This window comes from Aythya ferina (assembly GCF_964211825.1).
Source record: "Aythya ferina genome assembly, chromosome: 2".
Classification (NCBI taxonomy): Eukaryota; Metazoa; Chordata; class Aves; order Anseriformes; family Anatidae; genus Aythya; species Aythya ferina.
Window position 1 is genome coordinate 146955980 of NC_140297.1, and position 12025 is coordinate 146968004.

Consider the following 12025-nt stretch of genomic DNA (forward strand, 5'->3'; position numbering starts at 1 on the left):
AATAACAGAAGAAAATGCACTCTAAGGCTGAAAAGCATTAAGTATGCTAACACTGATTTACTCTCTGCCATCTCTCTCCTGGGAATTGTACGCAAGGTGCCAGCTAAAGAACAAATCAACCCTGGTGACATCAGACAAAACAGCATAAATGTTTGCAGATGTCTCTTCCAAAACCAGCTAAGGTAGAAAGTTAGTGTTTTTTCTGTTTTGTTTTGTTTTGTTTTGTTTTTTTTTAAGGACAGGTCCTCAGCTGATGTAAGGTGGCGCAGGTCCAATAAAGTCAAGATGCCAAAAGTTAAAACTAAGCACATAGTTAAGATCTTATTTTGAAGCAGAACAGCAGTTCACGCTATGCACTGTTAAACCCCAAATGTCTTGAAGGGGAAATCTGGTGAAGACTCAGCTGCTGAATTCAGCTTTCTGGAGCTGCAGTACAAAGACTTTACCTACAGTCACCATGAAGCATGTCCTTAAAGCCATCAGTGTTAAAACTCCACTGCTTTCACGGACCCTTCCGTGACTCAGTTCCTCCTCAGTGCTATTTGCTTGCATGTGTTCGTTCCCTAATCTTTTACACATCACAGCAATCTAAATTAGACTCTAAGTGTCTCAGTGTAGGGACTTCATCCCCTCTTTGTTAGTAAAGTGCCACATATACCCATGCTACAATATAAATAAATAATAAGGCTAACAAGGTTGGCTCTATATATAGGGACTTAAAAGGCAGGCTATCTCAACATCAATCCACCACTTTATTAGCAGCCAGTGAAGCTTGCAGATTCCTGGCCTAATGTGCACTTGCCAGCCAGTTTCAGTTGGCAGCTTAGCTGCAGGTGACAAAACATCTTTTCTGACTGCATAAAAATATGCGTGGAAGCAAAGAGAAACCCAAGAAAATAATATCCACTAGAAAGAAAAAAGATACAGGACAACAAGGAGATTTAGAAGCTGGGGGAAGGAGGGATCTATAAAGCCCATGATGATTCGAAAGTGCAGAAAGATGTTGGATTCAGTGATGCTGATGGTGATAGATTGGGCTTTTGGCAATATGCATCTCTTGCTGTTCCAAGCTGCTTCTCTGAATTCCTGTTCCCTTTTCTTCATCTCTTGCATCTGAAATAATCTGTCAATACAGGCAGCATGGGAATGGAAACTGAATCCCTTACCTGACCAGGACTGAAAGTGCACTGCAGGGAGAGGGAAGGCAGGAGATGCAAGGAGCGTGTAGGCTTTTGCCAGGTGCATCTGTTAAATAATGTAAACATGCTAAATAGCACAAATTGCATCCTTTGTTTGGTATCCAATGACTCAGACATGCTGTTTCAAATTCCCGAAGCCAGTGGACTAAGGGCAGAACTGTCAAAGGTGACTCAGCTTTTAGAAGTACTTGATTTCAGGATCTCTGGCCACTGGTATTTTTCACAAAATGCTGGTATGTTTAAAGGAGCATTCGGCACTCCCTGAAAGAGACTTCAGGTTGGGTATATTATAGTTCGATCAAACCATATCATTAGTGACCTTAAGATATCCTTGAGAGACATTAAGCTTTTTTGGGGACAAGATGGGGGAAGTGAAACAAAGGCTGGACAAGATATGGGTGACAACACTGATAAAAACAAGATCCTCGTGTCCTCAAACTCAGTGAGGTGACTAAGGTCAATAGTCTCTGCATCTCAGTTGTATTGAAGCAGTTTTGTTGGCATATTGTTTTTTCCTTGTATGCACACGGACTCTATAATATGAATTCCACTGTGTTCTTGATCACCTCCTTGAAAATATTGTTTTTTAATGTCTGAGTAATTTAGACACAATCTCCTTTTCTTACACTAGAATAGAAGTGAAAGACTTGCAATGGCTGTGAAGACCACAGTGGGCACCTTGAAGTGAAGTCCTTGTGTGAGTTGTAAGTGGTGAGTTGGAAAGAGCTGTTGGTGACCCACTGTGAAGGGAACGCTGTGTTTCAGGACACTGGGCAGAACCCAAGGACCCATGTATCCATGCTGCACATAGGGACCATCAGCTGTTTTGTAAAGGGGAACATCTATGGTACAAGCAGCGAGGAAGTTATTTCACAGAAAGTAAAATACAATCCAAGTGTATGGCAGGGTAGTCAGTGCCAGAAAAGAGAACAAAATTAATAAAATAAAATGTCCCTGCATAAAAATCAAATCCCACTCAGATACAAGTTCTGTTAATTTCAGCTCATGCAGGAGCATACAAATTTTCAGATTAAAGAGGGTTGCCATAGACATTTCTATAAGTAGGTTCTATCTCACCATAAATGAGCTTAAATGGTTTTACAATTCTTTTCCTTTTCTTACTCTTTCACTGTCTTTTTTCTTTGACATCTTTACTGTCCTTTCCTTTGCCCGCAATTCATCCCGAGAACAAAGACAAAGTACCAAAGTGTCATTTTTTCCTTCGGTATGATGGCCTTTCACCTTTGCAGTCCTTTGGAGGACAGCAAGTCTTGTGTTTGAATCACTAATCCCCCTTAGAGGAGGTCTTACTTTCTGTGTGGCTTCATCAGTCAGACCCACAAAGAGACTGCTTCCCAATTTCTCTTATTTTAAATGAGACTCCCTTCACTGCCATCGCCACACGGCACAGTAGGCCATCTCTGCAAGATGAGGGGGACGGTCTGTTTTGTCACATTCAGCTCTCCACTGCAATTAGAACCTGCTTGTCTGCTAACTAATCACACTTTGGCTGCCTCACAGCCACATTTTCACTTCTTTACATTCTCTACAGCCTTCAGATGCATTTCAACCCTCTGAAATGGAGCTGATTTCTCAGGAATAAGCTCCAGATCTAACTGATGACTCTCAGTTTTGCCTCAGCAGGGGACTTCCCTCCTCCCATGCTTCTTCATCACCTAACATTCATCTTTATAAATAAAGAACACTGCTGCACTTAGGGCACTAGACTTTGGACATCTGCTTCCAATTTTCAACCAGAAGCCTCAGACTCTTCCTGTAGATTTGGGAATGGGTTTTGCCTTCCTGACTCAGCTGTCCACTCCAAGCTCTTCAGAGAAGCATCTCCAACACTCCTGGGGACATCATTCTCTGTCACTGCCTTTCACACTCCTGTGGCTGATGGGAAAGCCTGGACAACAGGCTTCGTCTGCACACCACAGCTTTCAGATGACTAATATTTATAAGGAAATCCTATCACTACCCACTCTCCATCCCAGAGCTTTAATATGGTAAAAACAACGATGCCCTTCTTCCATCTGTTACCAGCTGTCTCTGTTCAGGGTATAAAATGTTATAACACTCTCATTCTGTGTTTGAAGAGTGCACAGTCAGATAAAAGAGGGACTACGTGTACCTCTGTTGCAGGAAAGGTTGTAGCACCATTTCAGCCCTTGTCAAACGTCAGGCCAGAGAAAGACACATCCATCCTCCAGTGGCAGTGGAGAGACGTGCCAGCAGTCACCACATCCACCCAGCTTTGCCCTACTAGCCAGCAGGAAGCTTACTTGAGAATGATTTTCAATAGCCTTTTAATTTGGCCTATGTTAAGTGTATATTCCACAAATATTTCATATTTGCTGAGTTTGTTATTATCACAGTATAGATTCAGCATCAAGTACGTGCAATTGCTTGCCCTGCAAACTGTTCAGCTGTGTCTCTGATCAGTTTTGCCTTCCAGGCTGATGCTTCCTCTTCTTGACTTCTTGAGACTTTGAGAAGGAGAAAGCTGCAAAGCTCTGAATGTTCAGAATTTAAATTTTTGATTCCAGCGAGAATTAAGATTAAGGTAAATACAAAAATCAAATCTACACCCCACATCCAGTTTCAAATTTCCAGAATTCAGAAATACACATGTAAGTCACTAGTCACATGCCATTTTCTAAGAACAGATCCAAAATGATTTGGATTTATCCACCACAGATTAAATTTCCCCACTAGTATTTGGTTCATCCTTTAAATCAAATGGTAGGGAAGAAGGTTCTTCCAGTTCAGATCCTGCTTTCAACATCCCCACGATCATGAGCCCCAGGCGTTTTGGCCTGAGCTGACCTCTAGTCTTGATCCAGTGTTGAGAAGATGTAGAGATCCAGAAGCAGCAATTATCACTATAACAAAGTTGAAGGCATCAGGAACAACATAATGAGGAGAGGCTGCTGAAGCAATTCACTCGCTTTTCGCCAGGAAGCCAATCTGTTCCTGGCTCTCACGCTCATATGAAGGCTGTGCTCAAATTTAGGTCTTGCCATATATGGTCAAATCAGGATCACATCTCTGCCTAAGGAACATTTCATTCGAAGTTATTTTCTACTTCTACTTTCTCCTTTAGCTAAAGAACACTTCAGTGAAGTTCATTCTGAAAATGTTCTCCCCATTAGAAACACACCAGCATATATTGGCATCGTCTCATGGCATATACATGTATAGGGAACATTATCAGCAGCAGCACAATTGCTACAGACCAATTATACTGCTGACATTTACTAAATAACCATCAGACAAGACAAGACATGAGTTGCTATCATTCTAGTGTGAAAACAGATGGGCAAACAGTCTTGTTCAAATGATTCTCAGAATTCTAGTCAAATAGTTAAAATACTTAAGGGGTCAGAGAGAAAATTTTTTTTTTTCATCTATATTTTGCATATAATGATTTACAATATGCAGATGACTGGGTATACCTGTATACAGATGACTGTACACTTTTCAGAGGGATACACGGGCATTTACAGGTACAGATACATACCTACAAAAATATAATGTGCGGTGCAGCATTTGTAATAATACATCTTACAAGGTTCATATGCTTTCATAAGCTCACTCTCCTGGATGTAGATTTGCGTGTTGGATACATTATTAAGATGTGACATTCAGCTGCATATAACTGATTTAAAATTTATTTGTGGTGTCTGTTTCTTCAATTTTTCAGAAATCACTTATGTGCCGAATGACTTTCTAACATCCCTTATTTAGAAGGGTCAATACTAATCCGATTTTCGTGTCAACCTTACAGCACAAAGCACAGCAATTTCAGAAATAAAATTAGTTATTATTTTGACAGCTCTCCAAAGTGTGATGCTGGCCTGAGTTTGGAATGTCAATAAACTCAAAGATAAGCACATGCTTAAGTACTTCCCTGGATCAGAGCCAATAAAACCAGCTGAGATGAAGGATTCATTAAAGGTAGACTTATGAATTGCTAGCACCGAAATGGTCGCTGAAGGTTTTTAAGTAGATTACGGAAGATGGTTACAAACAAAGAGAAGAAAAGAGACACTGTTAACTACCACTGTTGGATGTGTCAGGAAGCCGAGTTGAGGGAGTTGAGGAGAAGGATCTGCCAAAAGCATCCCAGTAAGAACCTGTAAGAACCCAGTAAGACTCTTCCTTCAGACCACGTGTAAAAATAAGACTGCTAGTGCTTTCCACTGAACTTACTATGGCCCTGAACAATGGGGATAGGTGCAGAGCAGGGAGACAGGTGCAGTTCTGCGTTTTGGATATTCCATGTGCATTTGCATCCGTCATTTATGTTCACATTAAGAGACTTGAAAAACATTCGTATGATGATGGAAACAGAATTTGGATTTTCCTCAAAAAACGGAAACATGGTACAGACGCACAGCTGAAGTGATGCAACAGGATCACCTGTTAGTCAATAAACAATTCTGTATATGTACATTATACAAATATAAGTGTGGTCTGCAAAGGGATTTAACAGATTAATTAACTTCTGTTTTTACACAGCATTATTTCAATATTTTCAGTATAAAAGACGCCAGCACTGCCCTCAGCCTGGATTCCTGGGTTATGTTTACAGTTCCCATGTTCTCCCTGTGTTGCAAACCTAGAGCACCAACGAAAAAAACATAAGTGGGGTATATATATGTAGATAAAAATCTGGAGAAAAACAGGTTGGATGAACTAAACCGCAATTTTCCCGTAAGATCTTTACTGTCCATATGCAACACAAGAGACTGAAAATCTAACACAGATTTCTAGGCATAGAAAGCTACTGACTCCTCAGTATATTTCCTCTGGGAGGATGAAAGATTGTTGGTCCCTTTGGGATTATGAGTCTGAGAAGCATTGTTATTTCAGACCTGATGTTTAGACAATTAATGACTCAATGAAGTCTTTTCCTTTACTTCAGTAGCTGTAGGCCTGTCCCTAATGTCATTTTTTTTCCCATTTAGCCTGTGGATTTGATATGATTAACATCTGAAATATATCGCTTGGGCTTGTGTTAATTAGTTTAGCTGATATATTACAAGTTTTAAACTATGTTGGTCATGGAAGGCTGAACTATGGGGTTAATTAATTCTGGAGAATTTTAACCACAAACAAAAGTATCATAAAAATGAATTAAAATTAGGGAAAGGCTTTTCTCTATCATACATTATTAGAATCCCATCAGTGCTTAGGTGGCCTGACAAGCCACAGTTCTTCCCCTCAGCTTGTGTTAGCTAGATTATACAAGAAGAATCTACTCTCAGCCTGAATTTCAGTTACGCCTGAGACACACATACATCTTAGAAATGGCCCTTTATTTACTGTCAGCTAGACCAAGTTCATCAATCCTGCATTCTGAAGTCTCACAAACCAAGATTTAAATTCTGTAGCTCACATTTCGAATCTGTATGAATCAAATCTTTTAAGTGTCGCTCTCATTAGTTTTCAGTCAGGATTGTCAGTTAATAAAACACGGGATGGCACAGATCCTCGGCTCATGTAAATATACCCTGCCACTGATAGCTGGCTCTTTGACGTCAGTGGAACCATGACAATTTCCATCAACCCCGATATACATTTTTCCTCCTGTTATCCACTTCCCTGAAGACATGAATCGCCGGATACTGCCACTGCTGTCATACGCTGCCATATAGACAAAAGATAAGTCACTTAGAATCTCCACATTTCATGCTATCAGAGGATATGGATTTAAAAAAAAAGCAACAGTTCAACTTAAATGACAAATGATGAAACACTGACTTGACCTTTGCACTGTAGTTTTCTTCTTTTCATGCTTGAGGATAAGCTTTTAATTCTCCTCATGCCTGCAGCTATTACTCAGCAGATATCGGCTGCTGAAGGACCTCTTCCCATGCCCTCTTAATAGGGTATGTTTGCTCTGTCACTTCTGGCACTAATGGAAGCAGCATCCCTAAATACATTTCTATCATTTAATATTAGGATGAAGAAGAAAGATGGGCTGGCAGAGTTGCATCTTTGATGGGAAGATGTGCACAGGCTGACAGAACAAAAAGGAGTACTTGAAAGAACTGCATTTACTGGTCCAAGAGAAGGATTTTCCTATAGCACGTGGAACTTATAACAGTAAATTATAATCCTGCTAAATGAAACTAAAAATTCTTTTCATCTTAGCTGGAGGAGCAGCAACAGGGCACAGACTTTTACCTGTAAGCACTCCTTCTAGATCCAGACTTTCATCCTGTAAAGACTGCAAAAAAAGGATTTCACAGATTTTTCTGAATTAGAAAAATATCACCTTTTTATGTTTTATTTACATATGCATTTTTTTACATATGGTAATTTGGCATCTGCACATGAGAAATAAAGACATATGGCTCTGAAGATCCTCAGCTTATATGATGAGAGGATAATACCTGTAGAAATTAAAACTGCAAAAGTAAGTCTACAGTAAAGTACTGTTCCTTGCAGAGTATCTTCTGTTCCTCTAGGTATATATTTCTTTCATCTCTTTCATCTTAGAGTGATGCATGGACTATTATTGTTACAAGCATCATATCAAGAGCCCAAACCTGTTTTCATGTCTGAGCCTTTCTTTAGCTGATAATCACATGGGTGGTGTTTCCTAATGCTTTTCCAAAAGGGTTAGTGCTAGTTAAAATAACATTTTAAAAGTCCAACTTCTTACCCCTAAGCTACAGTACTTGCCACATGTGCCAACAATGCCCTTAGAGCACTATAATGGGAGATTTCAAATCCCTACCTGAACAATAAATAGTACACTTGAAGGAGTTTTGTTAGCTTGTTTTGTCATGTTTTTCTTTCTTCCTTTTTTCATTTTTTTTTTTTTTTTCCTTGAGCAATCAAACTAATTAGCTTCTTCTCATGATGCCACTTTCTGGTCTGTTTCACTTCATTTCATTCTCAAACTGAGAAGAGCTATGTGATTTGTCACTCAGTTAGCACTGGCCAGAAACTTTCCATCAAAAACTTTCACTTAATGAAAAGCTTCTGTTCCATTGACTGTCTTTAGCTACTCCTCTCATCATACATCAAAAGAGGAGCACTTTCAGAAAGACACATCTTCCTCCAATTTCAGATATAAAAAAAATCAATGAAAAACAAATAGCAAGAATAATATGTTTTCTAACTAATTCTTCTGTCTGGTTGCACCACATGTGCACTTCTCACTGGATATTGAAAATAGGTGGTGGAAGCATCTTCACTGACTTCTAGCATAAAGTTATTTTGCATAACACTTAAATTTATGCTTTTTGTTGTTGTTGTTATTTTTACTTTTTTTTTTTTTTAATGGTGTCTTTTAAACTCCAAATCAAACCTTCCTGTTATTACAAGAAGCAGGCAATTAGAGCTAGAGGGCCCCATGATGGCTGCTTTCAACTTAAGGATGGAAGTGTACCACAACAGCAGCCCAATGCAACAGTCACAGCAGTCACTGATGGAGGTAAGGCGATTTGTCAGCATTGCCAGTGTGTATAAAAACAGTATCACGTCACTCGCTAAAGCAACAATATTTCATCTAGCTCTGAATTGGAGCCAAAGACCCCCTCAGAGGAGTTGGTAGTAGGCCTCAACACAAGTGGGGGGGTTGTGTTTTCCCGTTTTTCCTTTTCTTTGACAGTTCATTGCATTATTTTAGAACTGTTGCATTTTCTCAGAATCCATTACAATGGCACCAAGTAATTTTAAAGAACTCTGCCTCACTACCCTTGAAATTTGTCTGCCTGCAACCTTGCTTTTTGCATATCTGTAAAGACAGAAGCAGCCAGGAGAGTTTTCTTAGGGCTGAGACAGCTCCTCTGCTGTCCCTGTTAAAGCATCCTCAACAGCAAATGGCAGCCCCTATCAAAGGAACATCACTGTACTTCTCATCTACACCAGCCTGATAAAGCAGCAGAGAGGTTGATATTCGAGATCTGTGTGACTGAGACTCTTTTTTTTCCTTTTGTCATTGTTATTTTCAGCAAAAGTACTGCCACTGTCTGTGGTCGAGTCCTCACAAATGACTGAAAGTATGCTTTTCCCACCCAAAGCAGGAATTCTCTGAATACTCAGAGCATGTTCAGAGACCCTCATGCTGTCATGCTGCATCTGACAGTATGCTCACTCGCCTAATAAGCCTTCTTGAGTTGTAACCTCAGAACACATTCAGATCTCAGATCACTAATTATCATCTTCATTCCAGGAAGAAGCCTCGCTCCAGATACTGACAAACTTGTGAAACTGAACTAACACCAGACTTCTCACTCACTTCACACAGCTCCTGGAGACAGCATTTGTTCATGCTATATTTCATGTTAAAAAGCCCCTACAACAATCAAGGAAAAAAAAAAAAAAAGAAAGAAACAACAAACAAACCAAAGAACTTCACCAAACTCCATCATCCTCTTAAAAATGCCACAGAATACAAGATTCTGAGCTTTCTTCTTTAATAACTCTCTCCTCTTCCATCCCATTTTGCATTTCAAAGATAACAGTCATATGAACAAATTAAAAAATTACTTATTATGGATATATTTTCTGGTGAGACTGCATTACAAAAAGAAGAGTAGACTACCTTGCTCAGCTAACTTCCTTCCCCAGCAGTCTGGAAGTTAACATGAGACAACAATCATTCCCAGTAGGCAGTACGCACGTTGCTATTCTTTTTCAAAGTTTAAGAGTCAAGTAGCATGCATGTGGCCATGCCAACTGGCCTTGCACCAGGAGAACAGACCGATGACCATTTATTAGGACAGTTGCAGCCCTATAGAGTCTGCTGAACATGTTTCAAACATAGCATATCCTCTAAGTTACAAAACACTTTCCAACACTCCATAACAAAATTAGGATATACAACATGCAAGAAAAAAGCCTATAATCTAATATGCAATTAGCACAGCTCAGGCAGATGATGAGCTTTGCCATTGTCCAAGCCTGCACTAGCTGGGAAGGCAGTCAGTAAAAACGGCCAGATGTTGTACATAGATGCCAGGCTATTATGAGAAATATACTGCTTCTAGTAATTATGAGATACATCTAGAAGGTTGTATAGGAACAGGATGGAAAACTACAGAGAAATATAGGACATCCCCCCACCCTGTTCTGTAATGTATTGCTTGTAATATTGCACAGAGGGAACGTGGCCAGAAGTTTTGCATAAATAATGTCAATGAGTCAATCCAGGAAGCCTGCAACAATGCATCAGCCTGGAGGGTTGATTTGTGCTCAAACATCTGCCTCCAGCTATGTTTTTTTCCTATCTGTTGTTCCATTCCCTAGTTCACACAGTCTTATATCATCAGGAAGACACAAGTGGCATTTGACTTACATCGGGAGATGATGGTTTTTGTGGACAGGATGTGCACTATATATCCTGCCTGTCCTTATAACTTTTCCTGTATTGCCAGCTATACTGCTGACTTCTTTCATGGTAAATTAGGACACTCCAAACAACTTACCCAGAAGCTTTTAGGTCCCTTTTTAGTTTATCTTCTTTGCTGTGAAATACACAATCTCTGAATTGCAAACTGTTCAGGACAGGGACTGTTCTTTGTACTCACACACCACAATGAGGTTACACTCCTGCCTGAGTCTTCTGCTGCTACCGTAACGTATTTGCCACTGCTAAATAACACATTTTTTTGTTGTTTGTTTGTTTAAATTATTCTAAAGCTACCAATCAGAAAATAAGATGAGCAAAATGCACCTTGGGATGAATAGGTTACGTGACTGAATGTCCAAATGAGGATGTAACAGAGGCAGAATGATTCAATGAATGGTTACATGCATAGTGGAACTACTGACCAGAATGCAAAAAACTCTCGGGACCAGAGCTGTAGCACTAGAAGGGCTGATCTTACCATCTTGTTCATACATATTTTACATGCTATCTGAGTTTGCAGGCAATATCTGATTCATATGCACGATGGGTTGTAGAACCTGTAGGAAAAGAAACCACAATCTAAACAAATTGACACTGAATAAATTACAATTAATTTTGCTGATAAAAACGAGGTTACAGGCAAAAGATAACATCTCTTGCCACAGACATAAGAAATGATGAGGCTTACAGTAATTCAGGAATACAGATATTCTTCGCAGTCAGCTGATGGATGGGTAGCAACCCCCACATGACAGTGGTGTGGGCTTGTTCCTGTAAAGTCAGAGAGAAAGTTTTCACCTGTTACTAGTGGTTTGCAGTCAGAGAGAGAAATAAACCATTAATAGAGGCAGATAAGAGAGAAACCCCAGGCTGCTGTGTCTTTCAGGGTCTAGGACAAAAAGCCACCTAATGCAGAGCACAGAAGGGATCTACTCGCACAATGAGGATGTGTTTCATGAAAGAAGAGAGCCCAGCATCTCTCTGTACCATGGAATGAGTCACAGGACTATCGTCTGTCAACACCATGATGGGAACTGTGGCTCCAACTGCAGAGGGACAGTGGGAAACTGCATACTAGCAGTGACCCCTGAAGAAAAAAAACACCTTAGCACGCCTGCTTATAATGTTAATAGCACTTAAGCAGACAAACCACAGTGCACACTAGTTTTTCTCCAGTATTAACTACTGTGCCGTCCACCACAAAGTCGTTTGTCACCAGCATTGGTTTAACAGCTGCAAAAATATAATTAGTCCCTCCATCTCTGTCCCACTGGGTACCAGTCACTGCTTCGGTGGTCTCTTTGGATATGTTTCTGTCCTCTGCTGGACAGAGGTCAAGTTTTCCAGAAGCTAGCTGCTTGTATAAATTACAGTGCACATATTTTACATCTCATTGTGATGCTTTCTTTTGCCAGCATCCGCTTCTTTGCAAATGTTCCATTTCCAAGTCGTT